Consider the following 15048-nt stretch of genomic DNA (forward strand, 5'->3'; position numbering starts at 1 on the left):
AGCTGAGGTCACTGGGCCTGTTCAGCCTGGAGAAGAGGAGGCTGAGGGGGGACCTCATCGCAGTCCACAACTTCCTCGCGAAGGGGAGTGGAGAGGCAGGTGACCTATTCTCCGTTATCACCAGTGATAGGACCCACAGGAAGGGTGTTAAGCTGAGGCAGGGGAAGTTTAGGCTGGACATCAGGAAGAGGTTCTTCACCGAGAGGGTGGTTGCACACTGGAACAGGCTCCCCAGTGAAGTAGTCACTGCACCAAGCCTGTCTGAATTTAAGAAGCGATTGGACTGTGCACTTAGTCACATGGCCTAAACTTTTGGGCAGACCTGTGTGGTGCCAGGAGTTGGACTTGATGATCCGTATGGGTCCCTTCCAACTCGGGATATTCTATGATTCTATGATTAATCATGATCATACATCAGAAACTTTGTAATTGCCATGTTCTTCCTTGGACATGCCCCATTGGCCACTGTCACAGGCCTTTTGGCCTAGCACTGGAAAAACAGTTATTATTAACACTGAGATTACTTTAATTTCTTGTATATTTCAATTTCACATCTGATTCAGTGCAGTCACCTGTCTTCTGACCTTTCATGACTACCAGATATGAAAGTCATGATTCTTTTCAAGGAGTGCAGTTCCTTGTATGGAAGGATTCCCAATTGGCTGCAACTTTCTGTTAAGTGCTGCTCAGCGTACACTGCCAGAGGAGTCTCTGGGAACTGGAGAGAGATATTTTACAGGGTCTCTTTTGCCTGGACCTTTTTAGAAACACCTCATTACAGGTTTACATCAGTAAAGAGAGGAAATGAGCAGTAGAATCTGATATATTATTGCTCCATGCTTATTATAATTTTTAACAATGGTATTTAGTTAGAGAGTTTCAAGTAAATATAGAGCATACACCTCTAGCATGCATTTCCTTGATAATGCAGTCCGTAGGAACTCATGCAGAAAAAGCCAAAACAGCAGAATAACCTGGACAATGTTCCTTCTTTGATTTATGTTTAATTTTCCCCTGAGCTTTAGAATAGTTTCAGTATCAGTGATGTTTCTCTTATTTCTTTGACTAGCTGGATTCAGATTAAAGAACTGTGTATTTCCAAGGAATCTACATAATAATCTACATAAATATGCTGAGAAATTCCTCTCAGGAATGGCTTCAGCCTCTCTCTGACAATATACTAAAACAACATTGAAAATAAAACTGGAAAAGGAATTAGAGTTGCAAATGGCACAAACCCTATCCTCCTGTGGAGACCAGTACAGTTGTTTTTTTTCGTCCACACAACCAGCCCAAGTATGTGACCAAGACCCCCACTAAAGTGCCTAAAATATGACTATGGAAGTGGAATGGAGTATGTTAAGGAAAGGAGCAGTTAAGGAGCTGCTAAGAAGGGGCTTCCTTTCTTTAAAGGGCTGGAAATACTTTTGATGTTCTTTCCTCTTCAAAGTTAGTACCAGAACTCAGCATACTCACAGGTTTAAGAACAAAAAAAGCTGTGCATGTGTTTTGGAAAAAGGAAATCAGGATGGTCTCGTCCATATGGAGATCCAAGCTAACAAATTCACATGCAACAATGGTGCATGAACTTTTCTGATCAGGACCAGATACATCTAGTCAAATTAAGTTGGTACCAAGCCTAAACTAAGAGGCTTTGATTCTTGTAAAGATTTAGCTTTGGAACCATGACAAAACTTTTTGAGAAAATCTATCTGGATTTCAGGGCAGATGCCAGTAGACAGCATTGCAATTACCAACTTGTGCGTTTCCAGTTTTGAGACTAATACAAGTAGAACAAGGTCCTTCAGCATATCAGTATAAAACTTATCTGTCTTCCATGTGAAATTTATAGCACACATGAACATGTGCTCTGCTTGAAGTCACAGACACATGGAACAAAGCTTTGCCAAACTCATGATTGAAAATAGCAACAAAAAAAAAAGTTGTCCTCCTTTCCCCAATACTCTTTTTTCTCCCCAGAAAATCCTAAGATTGAAAAAATGAAAGGAATTCCAGTAGTAAAATGTATTATTCTTCGCTAGCTTTTTTTTTTTTTTTTTTTTACTGGAAAAGGAAGAGTTAATGTGGGCTAAAGTTCTTGGATAATCACAGGAAACTAGAAATGCCTTCTGCTGTGATATTTGACAGCAGTGGAAACTGCTCAAGGTTATTCATCCCTCTCACCATTGACCTACAACTACATTCAACTACATTCAATAAACATACAACTGAAAGATGACAGCAGCAGGGAATTTGTCAAACTCAGCCAGAGACCATGGATTAGAAGAAACAACCTGTGCAATGATTCTCTGAAAAAAATGTTCTGAAAAAATGGCATTCCCTTCACATAAAAAATCATCTCCTTAAGCATATTCAGACATGTGCTTTGGAAACAAAGCATTGTTTGGATTTTGCTGTTGTCATTTAACTGATGAGCAAAAAGTGCTGGAAGCTTGCTTTTAGGCTTTTTTAAATCTTTTTTTTTCTTTTTTTTTTTTTTTTTTGGACTTTTGCATATTCAACAGCAGTTGTTTATATTCCAGCAAAGTACATCTGCCTGTGATGGGGACTTTCATAGCTGGCCAAGAGCATCTAATGTGTAGATATGTAGATCCTAGATTGATGAAGTCCAGTGATCCTGCTGGAAATGGAGGGTAGGAAAAGGAAAGAGAAAGGATGACAATTTTTGTCCTCTCACCTGAAATCTTGTAGTGTTCTGCTACAGTGCAGACCCTAACTTTTTTGCACTTACTCTCTAGTGTGGTTCATTTATATCTGAGGAAAACTGCCTTTCCTGGTAATTATTTATGTCCATTGAACTTTTGGCCTCTTTACATAATTTAAGACAATATATTCTATTTTTGTAAACACCGTTCTGTAAGAAAAATGTGTGAAAATTTGAATGTTTTGTTTTTACACGAATCACGGAACAGCCAATAGTTTGTAGAAGCTCCTCATAGCAGTGTTCAGCTTGTGAATGCAAGTTTCAGTAAAATCACTGAGATATTTTTGACTCATATGGTGAAAAATTATACATACAGCCAATTTCTAAAAGCAAAGATAACTCATTTTCCTTACTAAGTTTGGCAGAAACAAAAGTCTGAAAGGAGAGATCTTCTAGTCAAAATATAGCCATCAGAGGTTTCTGTTTAACTAACATGTTTTTTCAAGGTGTTTCTGTAAAGCTTCAGCCAAATGTATTCTTATTCCCTATTTGCCTTTCATTGTGTCTCCTTTTAAAAAAGCTTGTGACAAATTCTGAAAAAAGCAGAAACAATGCAGTGTGCACAAACTAAACAGAATAGTGGTCTATCATTCTTTCACTGATTTGTAAAATACTTGCAAACAAATATATCTGGAAAATATATTTTCCATATTTTATTTATGAAAGATTCAGTGAGTCACTTACTAAATAAAAAGGAAAACTATTTTTAATAAATAGTTCTGTTCTCATTATTAGTTCTCTATATCAAACAGTCCTTCCCTAATTGATTTTTTAAAAACATTTTCTTCTTTTGAAAGAATTTAAATCTACTTTACATATCCATCATGCTTATTTTATACATCTTTAATGGATCAAATTGTTTTCATTAAGGTCTGCAATTATCTGTGACAGAAATGTTGACTGGATATAAATAAAGACCCTTGTTTGATTGTTGCTGTTAGTTATGTGCCTTTGATTTTCATGGCATGCATTTCAGAAAACTTAAAGAAATGTAATTACTGATGAATGTCTCCGGTAGGGTGTGATTATAGTTCAGTCTCTCTTACAGCTATACAAGTTAAAATTTAAATATAAATGATTTTCCTATTGCTATGCTGTGAACACTGGTACTAAAATTCTTAATTAATAGTAATGAATGTGTGTGTGAAGAAGTTAGTTTGTGTCTGAAGTATTTTGACACCAAAATTAATTATACACAGAGAGACCTAAAGAGAAATAATATTGCTGCTCTAAAGGTCAAAAGGCAAAAAACTTCTACTTCCTCCAAAATTCTAGTTTGGAGGAAATTTTCATTTTCTTTCAATCTGATCAAATATGTGCTGTCTTAAAAAATATTTATCAATTGTGACGTCTTTGTCATAGTTGAGTTGAGGTAATCTTTTTCTTTGTGTTCATTTTGGTAGAGATGATCTTCATAAAGCCAAAAATGCTTATGAGTAAGGCATCAAACAAATCCTGAAACCTGTACCTTCAGTTTTTTGTTACATGGACTATAGTCATATATGCATCACTATCAATGAAACCACAGGGATTTATCCTACTGGCTAGTTGTCCATACAGAAACGAAGCTGAAGAAATTCTCCACTACAGCATTAGACAAGGCAGACGAGGTAGACTCCGTATTAATTCTGCCTGCTCTTTACTTTCAGGAAGTCAGTTCTGAGCCTTATGGATATGTTCAGGCAGGAGTATTGTGTGATCTCGAAGTAGCTAAAGGGCATCAGATGTCCTATTTCTGCCACTGAGATGTGCCTCAGCAGACAAGTAATAGATTATAAATTTCTGAAAGGATTTTTCAGTCGTGCATTTTTTACCATATCCATAAACCAACTACAAGATTTCAAAGAGCATGAAAATCCCTTGTACCAGAGGATTTTGTATCATAGATAATACTGTAGAAACTCTCTGTACTGTCATTTTGACACAAATAATTGGGCATGGAGCTGCACATACACAAAACAAGAAAAAATTCTTTATCACATACTACCACACAGGATGTGTAATATAGTGTTACAATTGTAATAATCCATCACTGTCTTTCTGTATTGAAATTGAAGACAAAAATACTGTGTTTGGGCTGCAAAAAAAAGTAAAATTGAATACCTGTGAGACATTTTGGTGTTATATTGTTGCTGGTATGTCTGCAAAATTAAGCTTTTTTTTCTCTTCCACTTCAAATTTATTGCTGGGTAAATCAAAAGTCAGTTTGCAAAGATGAGGATCTGCCATTTTGTAATTAAAGTGTTGTTTATTCTGAACAATTTGGGTACATATTTATCATTCCCTGCAATGTTACTTCATAGAAAATACAGCCGTTTCTTCTGGCTTGCTTTCTCTCCCTTTCTACCAAAGGGATAATTACATTGCTTATGGCTTGCAAAAATTCGTGATTTATGTTTGTAAACTGTAATCTGCCCATTTGTGCGATGGAGACTGAGAGCTGTGGGCAGCATATGTAACATGTACAGATTAGGGATATGTGCACATTCCCCCATTTCTAGTCTGCTTCTAGATGGGCTGCAGCCAGAAGAGAGAAAGGTGTGAGCCATCAGCTGTGACATGCTTGAAAGGTGATCTCAATGGAAAACAATTTGCTTATGGGCAAGGGCAATTGTAACGAACAGAGAATGCAGATGTAATATTCTTTTTTACGGTCAATGAACATAAAGGATGCTTTTGCTGTCAGTGTTGTTGATGTTATCACTGAATGGAGTTTCTGCTTTACCCTAAGTGATCAGTGTGTTGATGTGTTGGAAGCTTGTGGAGGGGATTGTTTCATAAAGACAAGTTGATCTAAAACATTATTAAACAATGTATTTCCCCTTTCTGAAAAGTAAGCTGGAAATTTGACTTGCTTTATGAAGAAAAACAAATATTGATGTGCTTCGCATAGGGGTCCTTTTTTTTTTTTTTAAAGAAAAAAAGTGTCTGATGACCACTGAAGTTTCTCAAGAAAATGGGGTTATCTGAAACTGCAACCATACATTAATCAGATAAGCCACATTTCTCATGTTTCTTTTCTTTTACTTTGTTTAACTTCTTAGGACATTTGCTGTAGTGTTGGACACTATTTATTTACTCTTGCTGTTGAAAGAGTAAAGCAGTATTATTTCACTAGATTATTTATTTATTTTTTTACTTTTAGCAATTTCTTCATTAGTTTTCTATGGCTTTCTGTGTTCCTGATATTTTCAAAGAGTATAGCATTAGTGAAATCTAGTTTTTGATTAGTAATGCAGCTTTTCCTTTTTGGTGCCTGATGTGTCACTGGCAAGAGGAGTTTGTTCTGCTGGTGTAGCTGGTCAGTTGCTGTAGAAATTTAAATTCTTTGAAGTTTAGGGGGGAAACTGAGATGAACAAACTTATGCTGTAGTAGTTTGGGGAAATCTTTTCAGTCTTGCACAAGTACCTTTTATTTTTGTCAGCACTTAATATCTTGTGCATAATTTGTGTATCAAGCCACTTTACAGGTAGGATACGACTCTACTCCATCTACATTTGAGTGCGTTTGAAGTCATGCATAACTCTTCTTGCAAAAGCCCTGTTATGACAGTGTATTTTCCTAATGCGTGATGGGACAGTTTACTTTAGAATATTTCCGATAGCCTTAGGCAGTGTTTTTGGCTTGGCCAGTAATTAAGTTATGTGACAAGAGCTCATACTTCTGTGTCTTGAATACGAGAAGTAGTGATCATTTATGGCAAAGTTGGCAGCTTGTTTGTCAGTTGTTTGGGATGACACTAAGCTAAGTTTTTGACTTTCTGGTATGAGTGATTTTTGTTTTTATTTATGTATTTATTTTGGTTGGTTGGTTTGTTGAGGGTTGCTTTCTTTTGTGTTTTGTTTTGTTTTTTTACCTTTTTCCACCTGCTTATTTTTTTCATAGCCACATATATCTCTTTATATCTATTTTGGCCATGTCCTGTTTTACTTAGGCACTTTACAGTGACAGAGATATTTTTGATGGAAGAAAATATAACCAGGGTTCCACTATGGCAGTTGTTCTGTCTGGTTTTGATCACAGCTTTACCTCCCAAATCCCAGCCAAAGCAAAACCTATACATGTATAGTCCCTGTCCAATATGCTGTCCTGTTTTATTTCAAAGTAGCTACTATCTGCAGTCTATGTGGCAGGACCAGTAATGTGGCAGATGTGGAAGAGGCAGGACTGTAAACTCTGTCTCTGTCACTGCTTATATTCTCCCTGTATGAAGAGTATTACAGTGTGTGGCGCCTACTCTGCTGTCATCTCAGGTCTTCTCTGATCCAGATGAGGCAAAATGCTGACATTTTGCAGTTTATGAAATTTGAAACAAAAAATGCACATGCCAATAGGCAAAACCAAACATTTTAAAGAAAACTCACTGTTTAAAACAGCTTTTCTTTAAAGCAGGGAATTGGGAAGGAAATCCTCCATATTTCACTTTTGCCCCAAACGTTTGTTGTTAAGGGTATAATCTTAAGCCATTTGTTAGAAATATTTGTTCTGTGTCTGTGGTGATGGATCAGATTCCATCAGAATGTGATTTTGAAAATCCAGTATCCACAGCAAGCCCGGGAGGACATTTTGTATATTCATTAAACAGCAGTTTTAAATGTTCACTGAAGTGCCTGAGTCATGCCACAGAGCAATACAGCTCTTCTTCCACACTTGTAATACCTCAGATGTTTTGGTAAACAGGCACATAAATTTGATTTATTTTTTGATCTTCTGAAAGATAAACAGTGTTCCTACCAGGGAATGTCAAACATATTTATGCCATTAAAAATATTTTCTTCTGAAAAAATAAACAACTCTTTAACACCTAAACCAGATAATTTTATTTTTCAATTGACTCTGTTGTAAACCTGGAAGACTTCTTTGAAACGCTGATGCAGATAAAGTGGTTAATTCTCACTGAAAACAGAGTTTAAAGCTCAACTAGTGTCTCACATGTCTGAGATTAGTTTCCTTTATATATAAATATATAAATATATTATAAATATAATATATTATTATAATATTATAAATAAATATAATAATTTATAATATATTATAATATATTATAAGTATAATTACAAATATGTATTTATATAAATATAAACAAATACATATATATATATAAAATAGCATCTAAATAACACCATCATTGCCTTGTTAGGACTAAAGTATGCATTTGCCTGAGACTTTGTATGCTAGAATAGGTGAACCCATTTATTCAGGATATATGGTATTTGTTGACTGCAAGTTCTCCAGTTGTTTATGCATTAGTCTTCCGTGTCACAGATGAGAATACCGTACTGCAAAAGCTTATTATTTACCTTCATTGAATCATTATTGAAGTGGTGCACCGCAATAATGAGAAAACTTGTAGATAGAATATAATGCATTACCATGTTAAAGGGTTTGGGATACTGAACAGCACAACCTCTGCAAAAATTTCCTCGGGCTGAGCAGGATGATAGCAGCAAAGCAGAACAGGCTGATTTAACCTCTAATGCAAAGCAAACTTTGCAGCCCATCACTTAGCCTGATTTGCAAATAAATCCTGGAAACTATGTCTCTTTTACTAACGTTTATCCTGGAATCTGCGCTTGATTTCTGTGTTGTCTTTGTTATTATTGTTGTTGTTGTTTTTTAATCATATCTAAAGGTTGCTTTATGAACATGTTTTTCTATGGGAGCCAAAAAGGCAAACAAGTCTGATCTACTGGTTGAGAAAAGGTATCAGCTATGAAAGAGGTCTGGCTTTACCAAGTACTGAATATCACCCTGACGATGAAAAAAAAGGTGCATTTGAAATATGACTCTAGGTCTCTAGACAGTGTTGGTGAAAGAATACACTATGTCACTGAACCGTCTGTAGTTTAATATATCAAAAATGCATGAAGAATTAACATGCAGAGGATGGACGTTTCTGATCTAGAGGCAGAGGTTCAGAAATCACTAGAATGTTTCTTCTGAATTGTAAACAAGTCACTCGCTCAATGAAGAAATGTGAAATATGTGCAGAGGTGAAGTAGCTACAGGTGGAGGCTGGAAGGGTAGAGCAGCTGAGTGGGCAGGTTTGGGTACCTCCAGTAACACCAAAAAAGATGGAGAAACTTGAGAGTTCTGTGGGTATGTGAGGAATGGTTTGAAACTGTCCTGAAGAGACCTTGGTTTCTATACTAGATTTCAGTGTTGTGCCTTTAATAATTTTGCTCTCATCTCACTATCCATTCTATCCTCTTGCTTGGGAATTTACAGGCTCTTGTTAAACATGGTTTCTTTTCTGGCATTTGATGTAATTATCAAAGGAATGGAGTTAAGGCTCTCTGTCTTGGATTGCTCTTATGATTTACATCTCATGCATTCATTGCACTCTCTCCAACATGTAAGTGGAGAGTGTGGGAAACTTTTTTTTCTTGTGTGAAGGAGTTTTATCATTCTTTTAAAAAGCCAGCTTCGAGAAGGTGGTCTACTGAAACACCAGCTCCCTGTCCCGAACAATCTGTCTTTTAATACACAACATTGTGCCAAGAGTACGAAGAATGAATTCTTACTGATTCAGATAGGACCCTCTTTCAAAGCAGTCTTTGAAATGTTCCAGTGTCTGTTGTCATAAAGGATGTTCTGCCAGCGTGGTAATAATCAGTCCCGAGGGAAGCCCCAGAGGAGGGACATCTGAACTACAATGTTGAGGAGGGAGTGTAGGTAGCCCACCTCCCAGGAGGTGCTTGCTGGAGATGGTTTAACATTCCAGCTTGGGAACTAGAGACAGTTTTTTCCAGCTGGCTTTGTTAAAGCACATTGAAGCTTTCCTCCACAGTTCCAGTTTCATGTTCCCACTGTTTCAACTGTACATTGGGGGGAAAGAAACAAAAACATAGTAAAACTTGATGTATTGTGTTTGTCCAAATTTTCAGCTTCTCAGAATTGCGCAGGACTCAACTGATCTACAGGGAGGGAGGGAAATGTTTGCTTGTGGTCTTGGAATCCATAGGATCTTGAGTCTTTCTAGATTAATATAGAAGCACAGAGGAAAAAAAAAAAAAAAAAGATCACAAGAGATTGCCTCAAATGCCAAAATAATCACTTTTCAGAGTATTACATGATTTTTAATGTTTCTTTTTTTTTGTTTGTTCAAATGTGCTTTATCTTCTCCTCCTCTCCCCCTAAAAATGTATCAGTCCTTAAAATGTTTTTCCATAGAAAACCCAGAAAATTAGACAATTTATTCTTATAAATACAAGGTCAAATTGCCACGTTTCTATTACATTGTACCTGATGAAATAAAAGTGTATAGCCAAATGTATTACTATCTATGGCAGGTTATATTTTCAGCAAAGTTTCTTCCCTTGCTTATGTTAGAGATCACAGTGCTTATGTTTGGTAGTCTCACAGGAACATAAACAAAATCTGTGGTGTGTTTAATTATTAAATACACAGTAGAGCTGCCAGAAAAGTTGGAGAGTGAATTGAGAGTTTTCGTTTTGTTTTGTTTTTATTCTAATGTCATTTTGATCCCCACTAAACCTGTAACCATTCAACATAGTAGAAGAAGCTTATCACACCATTGCACAGGCTCCCCATGCATGCTGTTAAGGAACAAACGAGTTGCAGAGGGAACTTAATGGGACAGTGCCCTAATATAGAAAAAACAAACAAACAAACAAAAAAGACATGTCTGAGGACCAAAAAAAAAAGTTAATTTGAAGAAATGAAACTAAAACAAACCAAAGCAAAACCCTGAAAGCAAGATATTTATGAAGTTATAGGAAGATGTATTAGCCAGCTTCATTCATGCATAGAATTGAATGCACTTCCATTTTACTTTTTCTCATTCTATCTTCTCCTCAGTGGGATATTTGCAGCCAACACAGTTTATGTTTGGAGTTAGGGGTTCTTGTAAGATAAATCAAGTTCATTTCACTGTTCCAACAGAATTACTTGAGCATGATTTAGGAAAACAAACAAACAAACAAAAAATAACAATAATTTGGAAGCTACCCCAAAGAACTGGTAGGAATGGTGATTATAGGAAAGTTTAAGAGCTAGTTTATGTAGGAAGATCTTAACAAGCATGATGAGATTATGAGTAAAATTAAGGAAAGTGACCGTTTTGTCTCACATTCTTCAATGCACTGAAGAATGCCTTTTCTGAAGCTGTTAGACACTTAACCAGGACACACAAATGGGTAGCACAAGAGAACTTTTGCATAATTCTGAAATCTTTAATAGTTCAAAGAGGCTTGATCTGCAGGTGTACCAGTGTTATAGAATTGCATAACCATTCTCATTGTACATATTGTAGAAGGGCTTGCCAAACGGTGATACTAGTGGATGCTTTTGTGGTACTGCCTTAAAAGATTTGTGTGTGTGTTCTGATAACACTGATCACACTGAGCTATTCTTCATCAAGTAAAGTGCTACCTGCACGGTAAGCTTCCATTATGAGGAATAAAAATATCTATATATAATTTAAAAAGCCACATGTAAACCTCTATAGGTGCTAAAAAAGAATGTTTCAAATGATCAAGTACTAAATCTCTATTTCCTTATTTTAAATAACTATGTCACAGTTCATTCAGAAGTATGATTTTGCAATTCTTAGGAAAATGGGATTCTTTGCTGGGTGTTTTAAATAGCAGTAACTAACAAAATTAGGATGGAAAGGCTAAACAGTACACAGTCAATAAAGAACGGTGACTTCAGATACAATCTCAGAATTGTAAAGTTGCTGTGAGCATGCTTAGAAGTTTTATTGGTCAGGATAATTGTTTTTTGACATACTGCACACTTGACGCTGTATGACAGACACAGATTTCTTAGAATTACCCTTCACTAGAATATTTCAGTTTCTAGTCTCTGCTGTTATTTCTCTAAGTGGCCTAAAAATAATTGCTATTTTCTATCAATTTCATAAAAGCTAAATATATTTGTAATGATGTAGCACCACAAAATAGTTTAGAATAACTATTAATAATGATCATTTTTTAATCGAAGCCGTGCTCCTTTTGTAATGTCATTTTGTGTGTGCATGCATTTTGTATGTTGTATGCATGGCTACACATGACATATAAATGAAGTTTCAGTACTATACTCAACTTGCTAAATAATGACAGAAGGCCAAGCTACTCAGATGTTCAGTTGCAGTCACAGTGGGTATTGATATACCTTATGTGAAAGAGTACCAGTGGGCCTCCTCTGACCCAGGACAGCTGCCCAATTACTTATGATTTAATTGAAATGTGGTATAGAGAAGAGTAAGTGCAAGAATATCTACCTGAAGAAAGCTGAAGTAAAGCCGCACTATTCTCAAACGGTAGAAACTGTAAAAATGTAAAAAGGCAAAGTTATGATGTTTTTGGCAGCACCTAGCTTATATTTGTATTTTACTGCTCAGTCACAGGTTCCTGAGAGATAACGATATGAGTGACTATGGAAAGGGACCTGCTGTGGCAGTAATGTCTAAGTTACTGTCCAGGTCCTGCATAATGGCCAAAGTTCACACATTTGTCAGAAGCCATTTTATAGTACATGAAGCACTGTCATCCTTCAATGATGTAAACTCGGTAAGCTGTAGCATTAAATTACCATTTAGTAGTAGCACATGATCAACAGCCATATCTGAATTATATCACTGAGTTATTGTACCTGATGACACTGCAGGTGATAACTTCAGACTCAAAACTCTGCTTTGTTACACGTGTTGCCAGAGAGTTTGATTTATCTTAACCTTCCTGCATTGTAAGCTGAGACAAAACTCTAATTTCACTTTGAAAGCCCAAATTTATGCCCCTTTTCTTTTGCTGTAGAAATAATGCAGTCAGCTGGGCTAGCTGGAACTGGCACTAGGCCTTTTGATAGCAGCACAGTTAAGGTCATCAGAAGCCGTGTGTGATCTGCATCACTCTGTGTTTGCCACCAACTCGGAGTATGCACATAGGTACTGCTGGAGCAGTTACTTGCTAAGCTTCTGAAACTTGTTCCTGTGTTTGATCCCTTAGTCTAGAATGAATTCAATGTAGAATAATTTCAAGGTAAAACAGGATTTTACCTTCATAGTAATAAGCATATTAAGGAAATAAAAGTTTTCAGGGTCCATTATACTGTCTGTTGAATCTGACATATTTTGTTTTCTCTGAGGATATAAAGTTAAGATTTGAGCTGGTTAGGAATATAAGGCTGTAAAAACAAAAAACAAACAAACAAAAAGAACACCATAAAGGATTGTCCTCCATCATCGCAATCATTCTATAGACAATGTTAAATCCAGGAAGAGAATATCCCCTCTGTAACTCCACCCTGACTACTTCTCTTTCACATACATGTTAACTTTCTAAATTGAGAGAACAGTTTTAACACGTAGTTAGGAGGAAACATTGAAGCTTTTGAGATGCTGAAATCAATAAAAAATAATTTCACTCCCGTTAAGACTGTCCTGTTAACAACCTTAACAGCCTTGTCCTGTTGTTGCTGTGTGGCTCTCAGCAGTTCGAGTTTGTCTACTGCTTTACAGAAGAAAACAATTTATATGAATTAATAAAAAATCAAGTGGTGTTTGATCTTTTCCATACCAAGCTATCAAAAGTTTTTTATATAGACCTAAATTTTCAAAATCTGGTGCTGGTGGAGAAGCTTAGCCCTTTAACTAGAGCAAATTACTATTATGTCCTAAGTCCTTAGCAGCATCTTTTATGTTGATTACAATGCAAAACAGTTTTGCAAAAAGTGATGAAAATGGCAGATTTCCTTTTAAAACCGGACTGGATTTTTATGTCAGTGGTAGCTAAGCAATGGATGAAGTGGAATTACTTTTAAAGCTTCTTTTCTGTGCTTGAATTTTGAGGTGTCTTAATACCTTATCTTACCTCCTCCTCATCTTGTAAAGGAATTCCAAGGACACACGAATCCTTGTTGTTGTAGCATCAGATTGCTCCAAGGTGCAGCTCTCATTACATTTTTGGAGACAGATCAACACTGAATTTCAGAGGCTTCTTTCCTCCCTGTTGAGCCCAGGGTGAGTTGCCTTGCCACCTATCTTAGCCTGGTCTGCTCCCTTCATTGCCTGAGGCTCTGAAATTTGCCCTCAGGCCGTCTTCCTGAACGTAGCTCTTACCTCTTGTCTTCCATTACAGTTTAGGTAGTAAACTCGTGGGACGTGAGCTTTCTCGTTCCACATGTATGTACAGCCAGAGACAATTTTATGGAACAGAAATCGGGAAAAAGACTGGAGGCCTCAAGCCAAGGGAGAGGCACCTCCTGGACTATGAGGTAGTGTATGGAGAATTCGTGGTATGTTTGGGAGGAAGAAGCAGCAGCCCAGGCATTATCCCAGCAACCCTCTGTGGCTAAATTGATTTTGGGTACTGCAATGAAATTGGACTTTTGCTGGCTTACTTTACATTGTATTGCAATATAGGTGTAAACTGGCCATATCAACAGCCAATATCACAGCTGAGAGATCAGGAGGCTCTTTAACAGCTCTAGCTTGATTCCTTGCTGTTGCCTCCATGTGGGCTCATACCTGGGAGACCTTTTATGTGAACTATGGGATTACTCAGGTGTCCTATGTTCACATAGGCTTTTGAATCGATTTTCTTTTTTTTTCCGATAATGTAATTTTACATTTCCTTTCTTTTATACTGTTTGAAGCAAACCTGGAGTTTCTGACAGAAAATTACAGCCCCGGTCCGACAAATACTGACTTTTCTATTATTCATTGATTTTCCCTGGTGACACACTGCAGGGATGCCAGGAGACCGTGATTTCTGAATTTGGAGTTCTGCCTGCGGACAGAGGACTCAGCCTCAGCTACTGAGAATGCCAGGCAGCTCTCGGATGAAAAGGGTTCTCTGGCCTGCCGTGAATAGCAAATACATTGTCTGGAGCTAGCCTGTATTAGAGATAGGCTCTTCTAGCCTATGTGCAAGGTAGAAAGGTAGATAAAGTCAGATAAAACTGGGAAATAATGCAAGAAAAAAAAAAAGTAAAGAAAATACAGTGGCAGCATTAGGAGTGGTTGATTAGAGCAGTTTCTAAGGAACTGAGAATTGGGGGTGTGAATCCTCTGTCAGTGGTAGTAATTAAATATCAGGTATCTACATTCTAGATGAATGCTACCATAAAACACGGTCTCACAGCATCTGTCATGTTTGGCTAGGTTTAGAAAAAAACATACCTGCTTTTCAGTTCTCTAAAGACGGTACTGGGTACTAAATACCTAACTGGATTTTAAGCAGGGAATGTAGGGAGAAGGATTCATTACCCAGTAAAATAATGTAAAGTGCATAAACATCATCACTTGATATTTACTACTCTTCCATCATTAGTGTCAAAACCATCCCCAGGCATGATT

This window comes from Cygnus atratus, chromosome 13 (genome assembly GCF_013377495.2).
Source record: "Cygnus atratus isolate AKBS03 ecotype Queensland, Australia chromosome 13, CAtr_DNAZoo_HiC_assembly, whole genome shotgun sequence".
NCBI classification, from domain to species: domain Eukaryota; kingdom Metazoa; phylum Chordata; class Aves; order Anseriformes; family Anatidae; genus Cygnus; species Cygnus atratus.